The sequence below is a fragment of the Artemia franciscana genome, chromosome 21, assembly GCF_032884065.1.
Source record: "Artemia franciscana chromosome 21, ASM3288406v1, whole genome shotgun sequence".
In the NCBI taxonomy this organism is placed as follows: Eukaryota; Metazoa; Arthropoda; class Branchiopoda; order Anostraca; family Artemiidae; genus Artemia; species Artemia franciscana.
The window spans coordinates 27,463,163-27,477,703 of NC_088883.1; the positions used below are offsets into that span (position 1 = coordinate 27,463,163).

The 14,541-nt window shown below is 37.3% G+C and overlaps 1 protein-coding gene across 2 annotated transcripts in view; it reads right to left on the bottom strand.

Annotated features, from left to right (window-relative positions):
* LOC136040658 (hyaluronan mediated motility receptor-like) overlaps window positions 1-14,541 on the bottom strand; it is a 92,948-nt gene that overhangs the window by 77,500 nt on the left and 907 nt on the right. The gene's annotated exons all lie outside the window — the stretch shown is intronic.

Sequence of the window (14,541 nt, forward strand, 5' to 3'; positions counted from 1 at the left end):
ATAATTTATTTTGCAATAAGAAGGAAATATCACCTCCCAGCGTCATTATTCAGGCTTATTCTAAATGAAAGAAAATGAGGGGTCAATTTCTGGTTCTAGACGTTTACCCCCCTCCCCCCCCCCCCCGGCCAGAAAATACCACCTCGGAGAATTATAAGAGAGAAATCTATTTGGAAATTATTTAATAGTAAAACGCTATTAGAACCTTTCAAGCATTTGTTGGCATTCATCCTCGTTTTTTTAAACAATATATCTGTAAATCTATTAAATCTCACCAAGACTAAGCTGATTATCTCTAATTACAGAAAGACAAACTGGTTTTACTTAGATAAAACACTTGAGTGTGGTTCCTGTAGCATACAAGTACCAAAATAATTATTAAACTAATTAAAATTTAATTAAAATACTTAAAAATAATTTACTAAATAATTAAAGAGTAGAAGAAAAGCCATAAAGTCATCTATTACCTTTTATCCTTGCTAAATTATGCTGTAAACTGCAAATTCACCAAATAATTAAGCTACTCACATGCTTATGAAGATCTGAGTAAATGCAATGATAGAATGATCTACTTTATAAGTGATATGATAGAGATTTTAAAATAGTTTAACAGTAGAAGCAGTGATCAGCTGTCTAGCTAGGCTACTGGGTATCTTGCAGTTATTGTTCCAAAAAGCTGAGGAAAATGTTGTGGTTGAGCAATGTGAAAAAATAATGACATAAAAACAATCATTAGCTAGCTATATGCAGTAATTCAAAAAAAAAATCACAAAAAACTAAAGTATCCTCTCTTCAAACTTCTAACACCATATAAGCTTGCCCTTGACAAACCATGGCCTTCTTATATTGCGAGCCTATGTACAGGTTTATTATGGATTAATAATTTACAGAATTCGTAGCAGTCCAGCTTTCCCAATCCTGGGACCAAAAGTTTGGCCTTCTTATATTGCTGAGCCTATGTACAGGCTTATTATGAATTAATAATTTACAGAATTTGTAGCAGTCCAGCTTTCCCAATCCTGGGACCAAATGGGGCCAAAAGTTTGGCCTTCTTATATTGCTGAGCCTATGTACAGGCTTATTATGAATTAATAATTTACAGAATTTGTAGCAGTCCAACTTTCCCAATCCTGGGACCAAATGGGGCCAAAAGTTCGGCCTTCTTATATTGCTGAGCCTATGTACAGGCTTATTATGAATTAATAATTTACAGAATTTGTAGCAGTCCAGCTTTCCCAATCCTGGGACCAAATGGGGCCAAAAGTTTAGCCTTCTTATATTGCTGAGCCTATGTAATTTGGAGCCCAATTTGACACCTGTCAAAATATTTCGGGAATTCTCGTGGAGGGATCCTGGTGCATTCGAAATACTCATTCTTTTTACTTTATTTCTTTGTTTCTCTTCAACTTTTTTTAATGTGTAAATTTTTTAATTTGTAACTATTCAGATAGTGGAAGCAAAAACTGAAAAAATCGCCTCAAGCTACTTAATCAAGTTAATTAATTAGTTACTTAGAGATATTTTAATCTACAATTTTAATCCACTTTCAAAAATTTTCGTTTTGACTATCCTTTTTCTGGGAAGTCCTTTGTCTGGAAACTTGTTTTAATGTGTAAATGTGTAATAGATAGTGGAAGCACAAAATTAAAAAATTCGCCCGCGTATAGGGACGAAATTGGATAATCAAATGGAGTGTAATCATGTACCAAGGTCTCTATAATATAATGAGTGATATAGGTCTCTCTATAAACAATATATGTAATGGCCCCTCTCAGCTTTAATGGTTCAGCAAGAATTTCTTTGTTGTTCACCGTGAAAGTTTTGTCAAAATTTGGCCATTTCAGACTGAATCTACAATTTTAATACACTTTCCAAATTTTTGCTCTGGACTTTGTCCAGAGCAAAGTCCAGAAATTTTGAAATAAGCATTTCCTATTTAAGATTATTAGAAGTTTGTGACATCGAGGAGTTTAACATGTTTCATCACCTTTTTGAGTATGATAGGGTGTAAGAAAACGGGAGCGGATTTCAAGAATTTTATTTTCATTATATTTGACATAGCAGGATTTATATTCATATGTAAATTCTTAGCTTTGTTCAAAACATGGGTATGATTTTAATGGGGTCATTTTTGACAGTTCTATCAAATACTTCAGAGATCAACAGGTCATCTACATATTAACACCTTTGAGGAAATCTTACCAATGTCATTAATAAATACTACATACAAAAGTGGTCCTAACAAGGTTCCTTGAGGAATTTCACGCTAATCAAGGAGTGATTCAGATGGAACATTCTGTATTTAACAGGTTGGGATCTATCTGTAAGAAAACATATATGAGATTTATTAAGACAGGGTCTACATAATATGAGGCCAAGCAACAGTACGATCTGAAAAAAAAAAAAAAAAAATTTTCAATGTTTTTTTCTTGTGAAATATTATCATAAATAATAATCATAAAAATTTTTGTTGTTGAGAAAGTACCCGTAAATTCGACAACAATGTTTTCAGTGGGAGGACCCTTGAATTTTGACCTCAATTGTTTCTTACATATCTAACATGTTCAGTGAAGTTTTGACAGAGTCACCTATATTTTGACAGGGCCTGTAGCTCTCTGTTGAAAACTTCGACAAGGTTACTGCAAGATATTCTGAAAAGAAATGAATTTCATGATAGAAGGCAATACCTACGTTTAAATTAGCAAAAAGAACATTTTTAGTTGGTCTGGTATTCCGCTACATCAGACAAGAATTTATGATACTGGGAACATAGTTTTGATAGCTACCATTTTTATCTTAATTTTATCAAGGAAAAGCCAATGAGAGAAAATCAGATCTATTATGATACATTGGTGCTGATCCCAATATTTTGAATAAAATTTATATAAAGAAAATTGATAACCTTTGCACAGACCACTTTGCCATAATTTCTTCATTAAATGAACCAGCTAAAATTCTGCCACATACCCCCAAATATATTAACACTAAAGCAAATTGGACTATGTCCAAAAATGACCTTAATGATGAAATTATAAGTTTCGTCCAGGAATCATATATTTCACTTGTAACAGCTTACACAATGTAACATCCTCCTGCTTGCTATGTTGTGCATGTGCTTTAGCTTATGTTTTGCTACGCTACGCTTGTGCTTATATTATGCTTTACTTTGCAGATTGTTGTAACCTGGGTTTCTAATATACTGCTTAACAATTGACAAGACGGAAATTTCTACATGGTGTCAGAAAAATGGAATCCACTGTCCCATACCCTGAACTTAATTGGGAAGCAGACAACCTCAAAGAAGCTTGGAATAGATTCAAAAGCCATGCAACACTCATGTTTGCAGGCCCCTTGAGTGGAAAGACAGAGACTGTTCAATGTGCATTTTTACTAATATGGCTTGGTGAGAAAGGACGGGACATCTTCAGCACCTGGTCTCTCACCGAGGCTGAAAAAACCGTATTGCAGTGTATACGCAAAAGTTCGATGAATACTTTAGTCCATCTGCAAATCCAATCTTCTCACGTTATGTTTTCCACAAACGGGATCAGAACAACATTGAAACTGTGGAACAGTATGTGACAGATCTAAAACTTTTGGTTCGTGATTGTGAGTACAGTGTTGCAATCCGTGATGAAATGGTACGAGATAGACTTATCTGTGGAGTTAAGTCACAAAAGATACGTGAAAAACTACTGCAGATGGGACCAACACTAACTCTTCTCCAAGCAATCACTACTGCTCGAGCCCACACAGAAACCCAGGCACAAATAAAGTCGATGTCAACAGCAGCGACATCCAACCACGAAATACAAATCAAGCAGGAAATCGACTTCGTCCAGTATAACAAACAATCCAAAGGACCTGCCAGACCCAACATGGCGAGAAGACAAGATTGCTATTTTTGTGGTGGGGATTATTCACCCATGAACAAATGTCCCGCAAAAGGGAAAATTTGCAGCTAGTGCAACAAAATGAACCATTTCGCAAAAGTATGCAGAAGTGGAAAGAAATCTATCAACGCGATCGAGTCAAACAGAGCAGACCCAAATGATGTAAGGTGCAGTGACGATGAACTCTTTATTCACGAGGTGTCAATAGAAAATGCAGATGACCAACCCTACTTAGTCCTACGCATCAAACAACAAATCAGCGTCAGATTCAAGGTAGATACTGGGGCTCAAGCCAACATCCTCACAAAATCTCTACTGAACAACATCAAGCCTATTCCACAGATCCACCCTACCCGCCAAATCCTTACCAGTTTCTCTGGACAGAAGATCCCAGTACTTGGTACTTCCCAGCTCTTTTGCTCCCACAACAATGGTAACAGTGAGCTGCTTACCTTTTTCACAGTAGAAGAAGCACCCACACCAATCTTGGGATTTGTTGCTAGTCGTAAGTTGCAGCTGATAAAATGCATCTTTACTCTCAACGAGTCATCAGACGACCTGTTTACTGGATTTGCAGATCTCTTTGATGGAATTGGGAAATTGAGAGGTGAATGCAAGATTGTTCTGAAAGGAGGAGCACAACCAACAGTCCAACCAACGAAACACATCCCTGTTGCAGTCCTACCAAGGTTCAAGGAAGAACTAGAGCGTATGGAACGCCTAGGTGTCATCGAAAAGGTCACTCACCCTACAGACTGGGTTAATTCTGTTGTTATTGTCGAGAAACCAGACAAGTCACTTCGGATCTGTATTGACCCGCATGACCTGAATAAAGCTATAAAAAGGCCACACCACCTATGCCAACCTTTGATGAGGCTATTCAAAAGCACGAAGGAGCAAAATTCTTCACAAAACTTGATGCAAGGCATGGGTACTGGTCTCTAGTCCTTGATGAAGAATCATCAGAGCTCACAACATTTGCGACACCATTTGGGAGATTTAAATTCAGAAGGATGCCCTTTGGCCTGATTTCCGCTCAAGATGAATTCCAGAGGCGAATGGAAGAAGCGTTTGAGGGGGTACCCGGATTCTCAGTCATAGTTGACGATATCATAATTTCAGGAAAATCCGAAACTGAACATGATGTGAACACACGAGCCGCACTCACCAGAGCCAGAGAACGGACCGTAAAATTGAATAAAGCAAAATCCATACTCAAGTCTGAATCAATACCTTACTTTGGTCATGTGATCTCTAAGGGTGGCATCCATCCTGATCCGAACAAAGTTAACGCACTGAAGGAAATGCCCCGACCACGCAACCGCGAGGAACTTCAGACACTATTAGCGATGCTAAACTACCTGTCCTGTTACATCCCAAATCTATCATCCCAAAACGAACCACTACGAACTCTATCAAAGCAGCATAAGTTCGTATGGGAAGAAGTACATGACAACGCGTTCGATACCATTAAAAAATCAATATGTAGCACCATATCCCCTTTTAATCCCTCAGTTGGTAACCTAGAGCTACAAGTTGATGCTTCCAAATCAGGCCTTGGAGCAGTCCTTATTCAGAACGAGAACATCATTTCGTTTTCCTCCCGCTCATTAAATACAACAGAGCAGAAATACTCTCAGATCGAAAAGGAACTTTACGCCATCGTTTTTGGAATTCGTCACTTCCATCAGTACCTGTATGGCCATAGCTTTGTTGTAGTCACTGACCACAAACCACTTGAAACGCTTATTAATCGACCAATGCAAAAATCTTCTCCTCGTCTCCAAAGAATGTTGCTCCCGATTCAGCCATATGATCTTACAGTCATTTTCCGGCCAGGTAAAGAGATCCCAGTCCCAGACACACTGTCCCGCCTATACCTTCAAAGCCAAGATGAAAGTCTACAAAAAGAAATTGAATCATATGTCCACTCCGTCATGAGCCTCACTCCCATCAGTCCGGCAAGGCTATTGCAACTGAAGAACGAAACACTCTTAGACCCTATCCTAGCATGTCTTGCAGACACAATCAAATCAGGATGGCCATCAACAAAAGCTCAAACACCTTCCCTCATCGCACAATACTTCAGTTCCAAGCATGAACTCACTGTGATTGATGGAATCATTCTAAAAGGAGATCGCTTAATAATCCCCAAAATCCTCCACCCTGATATCTTGCACAACATGCATGCTTCCCATTTCGGTATTGAAAAAACGAAGCAAAGGGCTAGAACATTGTTTATTGGCCAGGGATGACTGAAAGTATCGAAGAATTTATCAAACGTTGCCCAGCATGCCAAGCGTACCAAAGGAACAACCAGAAAGAATCTCTCAAGCCTCATGGTATACCTAACCACCCATGGGAACATGTTGGAATAGACATGTTCTATCTGGAAGGAAGTCACTTCCTCGTTACGGTTGACTATTACAGTCGATTTTTCGAAGTTGACCGAATAGGGACAGCTGCCTCATCCCATCAAGTCATATCCCGTCTAAAAGACCATTTCGCAAGGCATGGGATCCCTCGCATCATTACTTCAGACAATGGTCCACATTTCAACTCCCTTATATTTCAAGACTTTACCAACAGGTGGTCCATTGAGCACAGAACGTCGAGTCCCTATCATGCCCAGTCAAACGGATTGGCAGAGAAAGCCGTTGGGATAGCAAAAAACATGATAAAGAAGACCCGATTTCGCAGAAGCGAAATGAGCAATGCCCTTCTTGAGTACAGAAATACCCCAGTAGATGGAATGGCGTCTCCTGCCCAGCTATTAATGAGTAGGAACTTGCGATCAACAATACCCTGTACCCTTGAGCATCTCACTCCCAAAATAGTTCCCAGATGTGAATTTGTTGAAAGTCGCCTGGAGTGCCAACTAAGGCAGCAAAAGTACTACAATCGTCACTCAAAGGACCTTCAAGAACTGAAACAAGGGCAATCTGTGGAAGCACAGATCCAAGGAAAATCTTGGGAACCAGCTGTCGTCTTGCACCAACACGAACTGCCAAGATCGTACATCGTGCATACTCAAGATATGAAAGCATATCGTCGAAACCGAAAATACCTGAGAATGTCCCCAGATGACACAGATCTAGAACAATATCAGCATACCAACTCAAATGGGGTACCGCAGTTGAGCTCCATATCATCTCCAAACGCGTTCTCAACCCCGTAGAAAAGCCCACCCCCAACTGTCCTTATTCAAGCCCCAGGGTCAAGCCCAAAAGTCAGTAGCCAAATTCGGGACGAAGTACCGCCACCCGCCATGACACGTCTTGGGAGAATAATCAAACCTCCAAAAAGGCTTAATTTATAAGTTGTCGTTGTTGTTGGTTTTTTTTTCTTTTTTTTTTTTATGTCCTTTCTTTTCCCTTTTTGGGGAAGAAAGGGTGGATACATGCAAATGGAAGATTTTGGTTAAGTTTTGTTGTCATGTTAAAGTGTCCAGAAGAAAGGAGATGTAACACCCTCCTGCTTGCTATGTTGTGCATGTGCTTTAGCTTATGTTTTGCTACGCTACGCTTGTGCTTATACTATGCTTTACTTTGCAGATTGTTGTAACCTGGGTTTCTAATATACTGCTTAACAATTGACAAGACGGAAATTTCTACAACAAATACTGAAATTATGGCATCCATACTAACAAATACAACTAATCATGCTATCCCCAAGACAACACCCAGGAAAACAATCCCTAAACACACTCCTAAAGCATGGTGGACAAATAAGTGCCAAAATAACTGGAGAACAAAAAAGGCAGCTAGGAGAACATACTTAAAAAAAAACGTCTCCTGCTATATATTTAAGTAATTTACATGCAGATGCTAATCCAAAGAGGACTATAATAAATACTAAATACAATTACTGATTACTAGAATAATTTTGCAAATAGTCTTTCCAGAGAAACACGTGAGCCACTTATACATAAATTCATAAGCCACATCTGCAGGAAAAAAACATACCCCAACTCGCTCCTGTATGAGCAACAATATAATAATACCCATTATGATAATGATAATGAAAATCAAAGTTATTTGCAACTCTTTTCTCAAACAAGCTAACATCAAATAATAACAGCATCACCATCCCAATCTCGATAAATCTGATATACCAGCCTCGCCCAGGATCAGAGTATATAACCTGTCCATTCTCAATTCATGAACCAAATAATGCAATACAACATGTTAGGACTAAGGCTTCTAGTAGCTGCAATAACATTCATTCTACATGGATAAAGAATCTCACCCCTTCTTATAAACAGGAACTCCTAAATTGATATAATCATGCATCGGCTACATCCACATTCCCCAATATTTGTAAATGTTCATCCCTCCTACCAACATTAAAGAAAAAAAAAAACAAATATGACCCTGAGTCTTAAAGGCCTATAATGATTTCTCCATAAAAGTAATGGAGAAAATGATCTAGCCATCAACTCCTTTGGTTCCTTGAGAAGAATAATATGATACCTCATACTCAAACTGGCTTCAGGAAACACCACTCCTCAATAGATGCTTTTATATTGTTAACAAATGCAATATGTGAATCCATATCTAAAGATAATTTCCTAGTTGCTGCATTCTTAAATTTTGAAGGGACATATGACAATATGAACCCCCCAGATCCTTTTAGTTAAACTTGCAAGTCTAGGATCACCCCCACACTAGTATCCTTTACAAAATCTTTAACAGAAAATCAAAGTTTCATTGTTTGTATAGATTCAGCCTCCCCACCCAAAGCTACAATAGCCAAAGGTCTTCCACAGGGTGAAGTCCTGAGCTGCCTTCTCTTCTCACTATTTCACTAGGACATGAACCTCCCATACACCAATTTACAATTGGTGTGTGTTATCAGTGGATAAAAACTCAGCTTTTATCAGTGGATAAAAACTGAGTTTTATCCACTAGCTTAAACTCAGATAAAGACTCGAAAACCATATCAGACCGAATATTTGAATTCAGTAAATCAGCATTAAAATCCCCGGCGACAACAAATTGATAACCAAGAGATGATGCGGATTCTGCCACTTTTTTCAAAACACTACAGGTCTTGGCAAACTTATTCGGTGATTGAACCAACTTACGATCACAAGGAAAGTACACGTTAATAAGTATTAAATCGGCAATTCGCACGGCCAAGAGGTTTTCGTCACTATGGAACAGCATAGGCGTCATGGATGAAAAGGAGCTACGTCTCAGTATACAGGCAAGGCCTCCGGAAGGTCTACCAAATGTAGATCTTGCAGCCCTCACAAAAGTAATATGGTTTGCACTCCGTTTCAACAAGTTGGTATTATCTGAAGATAAAAAATGCTCTTGAAGACAAACGATGTCATAGTTGCTCGAAAGTTCGTCAATGATGTGCTCTTTTTGACGTGTTCCATTTATATTGTACGAAATAACCGAGAATTTTTGTGACATCATTTTTTCACAGCGGTCGCAATACGAGACTTGAGCACTGGATATAATAGACTATATGAAGTGTGAGAATCACCGCAGATTGCACATTTAGGTCTATTTGTACAGGGTGCATCTTTCGAAAAAATGTGATTTTCGGCGCAGCGCGCACATTTTTCCACCTGACTGGTACAATCGTTGATAAAGTGATCAGGAGACCTGCACTTAAAGCAACATCGCGGTACACTAACGAAATCATAAATTCTGAAAATCTCGTAACCTATTTTTACTCCATTCTTCATAGCGTCACGTTTTGCAAACGAATCTGAAAAGTCTAGCTTGATAGTTTGGGACAAACCAATTTGGTTTGCGTCAACGACTCCTGAGTGCATTTTGAATTTGGAAGCATTAAATGACAGCGGGATTCCTTTTATTATTCCAAGGTAACGTTTCTGCAGAATCTTCGTGCCAATACCCGAGACTACAGACTCACAGAAATCAGAAGCTACCGATTTTTCAATGTTTACAAACAATTTATCTCCCACCAGCTGAATACTAACAACCGAATCATGACCACTTAATTGATTGATAAAGTCTTTGCGGCTTGTCGGATCTCTAATAGGTGGTGGCAATTTAGAGACAACAATAGTAGAGTGGTTGTCGGCAGGTTTCGAGGCTCCAGGCTGTGGATACTAGTCTTTTGGATACTAGAGATAAACTCACTTGCTATGCATCTCCTGCAAAGCAAAATAAACCTGGTGGTGGATTGTTGGGCAGTCACGTGACTTATGTGGATACCACTTTAAAAATACTGCTTTTAGAATTGTATGATTAATTTCTGGCTGTTAAAGTAGATAATATGCGCGCATTACCACCTTAAAAGAAAGGAGGGGAAAATTTGCCTGTTTTTTGCTAAATCAGTCATTTCCAATCCCCATACTGAGGACTTACTGCCTGATTTTCACAATCCCATTAGACTCCAACTCCCCCGGTCAGCCTCCTTAGCAATCCCAACTTACTCTCCAATCCATGCTGTTACAGAAAGGTGTCGCAAAAGTTTTATACCCTTTATTCTGGAACACCTTAATAATAATTTGTGATTATGTACTTGCCAAATTCCCCTTTTCCTCTATTGCCGTTTTTATTCTTTTTTTTATTTACTGCAATGTTTTTGTAATTTAATTGTTAAGTTTACTGATTTGCCCTTTATCTTTGATGATTTTGCTTTTTTAATTCCCTTTAATTGTAAGTGTTTGACTTAGTGTACTGTTTTGAATTTTTTTTTTTTTCTTAGCTTTTACAGACATATAAAGCAAATTTGGCTCTATAGAGCTTGTGATAGCCTTTTGAAAATAAATATTATCTTATCTTATCATATGTTTATCTATAATGTTTATTTGACAACTGATCTGAACGCCTTTTTTTCTCATTTTTCTTTCTTTTTTCTCTGAAAAGTTATGATGAAGCATTTCAAGCACTATTTCTAGTAATTTGGCATGTCTAATTGTTGGATATTTAACTGCAATCTATCTGTTCCATCTGCACACTCTTCTGTGATTGATGACACATTCAAAAATCATTTGTATGTTGTTGATAAAGACCAATATTTCACATTAATTCACAATTCCTTGTCCAGATTCAACATAGACAACATTATTGCTTTTTCCTCCTTAGATGTCTCTCAACCAAAGGGTGTTTGTGATCATTTAATATCTGATCACCTGCCTGTATTGTTTTGTTTCCAGCTAAACAAACTCAGAAGCCATTAGTCACCCAAAAACATCAAATTCATCATATATATGTAATTGGACATTAATCAACCCAGAAGTGTATTAGGATGATGTTTGTACAATCCTTTCTGAGATTAAGGTACCTTTTGTCCTGCTAATCAGGCACTCACAGCTGCCTGCTGAGGAAAAGCACATTCTCCTTGATATTTATTAGAGAAAGAAGGATTTATTCATTAAACAAATAATAAACAAAAATGGTTACTGCCTCCCCTAAAAAGCAAAGCTTCTCCAAGGGGCAGATAGAGAAAACAAAATACATAAAATAAAAGAACACTAGGCCACTGACACCACTAATACCACCACACTCAACTATAAATATGAAGAAAAAAACAACATCACTACTTTGTCTCTGCTAAGCTTTGTTTCAATTGCTGTTATCTTGCAATGCTGTACAACACTGCACCCCATATCCTCTACATTTAACCCTTCTGGAAGGTTCTTACAACTGCTGATCAATTAAAAATCCACTCTCCATTTTTTTCTGTTTTGCAAAATACCTGAGATATCCTACCTTGACATGCATTTCAAATCTCATCAACAGTCTTGACATAGCAGATCCTACAATAGCTGTTGCTAAACTTACAGAGAAAAATAACCATAAGATTTCAAAACATGCTCAGAGCCACCTTCTTCAACTATAGTTACCTGGCCTTAGTTGTATGGTGATATTTTGCTTTTGTTTTGTTTTCTCTCTTTGTAGAGCTCTGTTATTTTCTTTTTAAACAGAGATGTGTTTTCAGTAAATAATAATAATAGTAAAATATCATGGCTCTCAAGTTTTTATCACTTCTACCAAGTTGATTTTAATACCTACTTTTTAACCAGAATTTCTATCTCAAAATAGGGTAGGCACTGGCTGAGTTTTGGGGGTTTTACCCTATAAGATGTTAAAATTAAGTAAGACCCCTAATACTCATCCAGAGCAAATAACAATTTTTTAACTAGACAGTTTTTTAGACATTTGTTTTTAATCTTTTGCTAACTATGGACTGTTTTAACTATTGGGCCACTGTTAAGGGCTCAAAACAGAAATTTCTGCAGAAATGATGGTGCTTGTATGACATAACAACTATGCTCAAAAATTGAAGTTGGATTAATCATAATGAATTATACCAAACTATGATGAAAATGTAATACTTTAGTAACAGAATTTTAGAAGCTACAACAAAGAATTATGGATAGCACACTATCCAGAATGGATTATATCAAATACCTAACCATCTGTATATAATAACTATTTAATTAAAATATACCTGCATTGTAGTTTTTCTCACCAAGACTAAGCTGATTATCTTTTATAATACTACTATTATTCTTTATATACTATTACTTTATTTATTATTTACTAATTACTAATAAAATAATTATCAAACTATTAAAGAGTAGAAGAAAAGACATAAAGTCATCTATTACCTTTCTTCCTTGCTAAATTATGCTGTAAACTGCAAATTTACAAAATAATTAAGCTACTTACATGCCTACAAGATCTGGGCAAATCCAATGATAGAATGATCTACTTTCTAAGTGATACAATAGAGATTTTAAAATAATTCAACAGTTGAAGCAGTGATCAGCTGTCTAACTAGGCTACTGGGTATCTTACAGTTATTGTTCCAAAAGCCCTGGGGCCATAGTAATGAAACATTCAGCAAAGCTTTACTTTCATCACAAGCTATCAAAAATATGTATTACTGAATATGGCAAGATTCTCATGGTTGCATATTGTTTCTTTGTCATTGTTAGAGAAGTGTATCAATTTTTTGGCTTTCTAAAATCCCCCTTCAACAAACTAAAAATGTGTAAAGTGGGCAGGGTTTTGAAGCTGATGAAAATGTTGGGGTTGGGCAATGTGAATGAATAATGACATAAAAACAATCATCAGAACCTAGCTATATGCAGTAATTCAAAAAAATAAAAAAAACTCACAAAAAAGTAAAGTATCCTCTCTTCAAACTTTTAACACCATAGAAGCTTGCCCTTGACTAACCACAATTTCTGGGGAAAAAAGGGTTGCAATGATAAAATATCACAACCATAACAAACAAGGCTTAACCAGTTAAACCTTGCCCCACTGCCCACTGGGCTCATGGACAAATACAGTTTGCTCTATAGGTAATGTTACCTGTAAGCAAAATTGGACATTGCACTGCCTACACTACCTTTTCTAATGTTTAACTAATTGCTCTGGTTTGCCAGTTCAAATTTTGCCACAAGCCAACCTCAGAACAGCTATTATTGTAATTGTTCACAAACAGCTGGCTAATTTAAAATTGAAAGTGAACCATCTTGGATATTAGCATTACTGAATACACAATATTTTTAATTATCTTTGGATTTCCTACTATATAGAAATTACCAGTAATAACTGGAATTTTTATTTAAACATAATTTTATTCATATTGTACAACCTCAACTTTTCCCTTTGGCTTCAAAACCCATCCTACCTTATGCATTTTAAGTTTGCCCCATGTAGGAGGAGGGTCAACCAGAAATGGATTTGCTTCTAGAATTGGCATTTCTATATGGAAACTGCTCATTTGCAGCATAATTTCCAGTTTAGACAGCTTGTTATGAAACTAAACATGTTTTACAAAAACATTCTTATCAAATTTCATAAAAAAAAACGTTATACAAATTACAAAATCTATTATTACCTTAAATTGCAGCTTGGAGCAATATAAGGATTTTTCCTTGTAGAAACTCCAGAGTTGATAATAGGCTACATGACACATACTTGAATATGTACACTTGACTAGTGGTTTGATGTTGCTGATTCCGATTTGAGTGCTTTCCAGTTATACTTCCATTCTTTTTTTGACCATTCGTTGTCAAGATGGTTCTTAAAGCTGTCTGTGGTTTGGGCAGCAATGGTATCTGGCAGTAATTTGTTCCAGAGGTTGGCAACACGGTTGGTAAGAAAATGGGCGCATTGCCGCTTTGAAGAGAAATGCCTGGATAACTTCAAGTTATGTCCCCTTGTACAAGAATCCTGAGATGCCAGAGGAAGAAGACCAAGAACTGCCTTTGTATTAATAAGTTTATGAACCAGAATGGCATCACCTTGTCTTCTTCTATAAACCAGAGTTGGGAGTTTCAGCTTGCAGAGCCTTGTAGGATAAGGGAGCTCATGCAGTCCACTCACCATCTTAGTAGCTCTTCTCTGGACATCTTCAAGAATTTTAGCATCTTTTTTGAAAAAGGGGGATGCAAGGACCATGCCTGTCTCAAGCCTTGGCCAAACAAGTCCTTTATACAAAAGGCTCAGAATTTTAGGAGAACAGGAGAAAATTGTTCTTTTCATGATCCCTAGTGATGAGCTAGCTGATGCTGCTGCCTTCTTTGCATGACGGCTAAATTTAAGATCATTGTCAACACTTACTCCTAGGTCATGTTCCTCCAATACTGGAGAAAGGAGCTGACCGTAAAGAGAGTAAGTTGTATTGATATTCTTGTGCCCAA